This window comes from Miscanthus floridulus, chromosome 12 (assembly GCF_019320115.1).
Source record: "Miscanthus floridulus cultivar M001 chromosome 12, ASM1932011v1, whole genome shotgun sequence".
In the NCBI taxonomy this organism is placed as follows: domain Eukaryota; kingdom Viridiplantae; phylum Streptophyta; class Magnoliopsida; order Poales; family Poaceae; genus Miscanthus; species Miscanthus floridulus.
This window is the reverse complement of record NC_089591.1, coordinates 19,629,008-19,630,382: the sequence shown is the minus strand read 5'-3', so window position 1 is coordinate 19,630,382 and position 1,375 is coordinate 19,629,008.

The following is a 1,375-nucleotide window of genomic DNA, read 5'->3' as shown; positions in this document are numbered from 1 at the left end:
TCGCTCTCCTTTAGGAGGGAGGCCTTCACCTTGCTGAGCTCCTTCTCTGAGCTGCAGCTCTTCGTCACCTCTGCCCTGAGCCTATGATCAAGACCTACCCAAAACACGTACCAGCCATGTCAAAAAGCCCACCGTGGATCCTAGAGAGAAGGACAACAAAGGAAGACTAGGGGCTTACCATCCATGTCCGCCTAGAGCTTGCACACCTTGTCATGCCACTAAGACACCTTGGCCTCCAAGTTCTGTGTAGCAGAACTGACCAATTTATAAGAGCACAAGTACAAAGGCAGCCCACAAGGGGTCGCACTATCATACTTAAGCCCATATAAACCTGGTAGTCTGTCGAGTACCATGATGGGTCTCGATTAACCATCAACATACAACCAAGATCATACATGATTCAACATACATGTCACATGTTACATAAGGTTCACAAATACAGTTCATTCATTAGAGTACGGATTAAGGTTATTACAAACAAAGTTCAGTAAATAGTAGTAGAAGCAAATTAAAGTTTGCAACTAACATCTGCCATCATAGTTCAAATACATAGTGCCAGTTCATGATCATACTTCCACAAAAGCATATAAGAAGGATTAATAAGAGATAGCTGCCCAGGGCTCACTCCTCATCGACGGTGGGACAGAAGCAGTTCTTGCAATAGCTGTGATAAACTGTACCATCTGCAACAATGGGAATAAAACCCTGAGTATGAGAAGGTACTCAGCTAAACTTACCCATCATAAACCAAAAACCAACTGACTCCAAGGATTATGCAAGGCTTTATTAGTGGGGTAGCTTGACAACATTTTGTATAAAAAGCGACTACTCAGTTGTACAATTATAATTCGGTCATCAAGTTAATTATAGCTATTCATCTCTAGATTAGCTACTAACCTGTGTCAAATGTGTAGTATATCATTTAGTAGCATACAATAGTAACCATAGTCAGTGTAGTAATTCCATATTCATCTGAACCATCATGTTCCATATCACAGTTACTATGATGTTGGTACTAGCTAAGTTTCTCACTGTCCGGGAGAGACAGCGATTCGAATTGATTTCAACTAGCTAGAAATTTATTCTTAACACAAACCTAGGCAGACCAGATCAACGATCACCTTAGGTCACCTTTGGTACAACTCAGGTCCACATTTCGCTGGTTCGCCCAGCGTCGCATAATCAGGGACGACCAGCTGCCAGGAGGTTCAAGCCTAGCCTACCCTTAGGCTCATGTCTGGCTCCCACACATCCTTACTACCATTTCATACATTGGTCATACATGATTGCAAGCATAAACACATATATAAATCAACATTTCATGTGACAATGTATAAGAATGAGATGAAATTTCATAGGCTCATGTTCATGAATG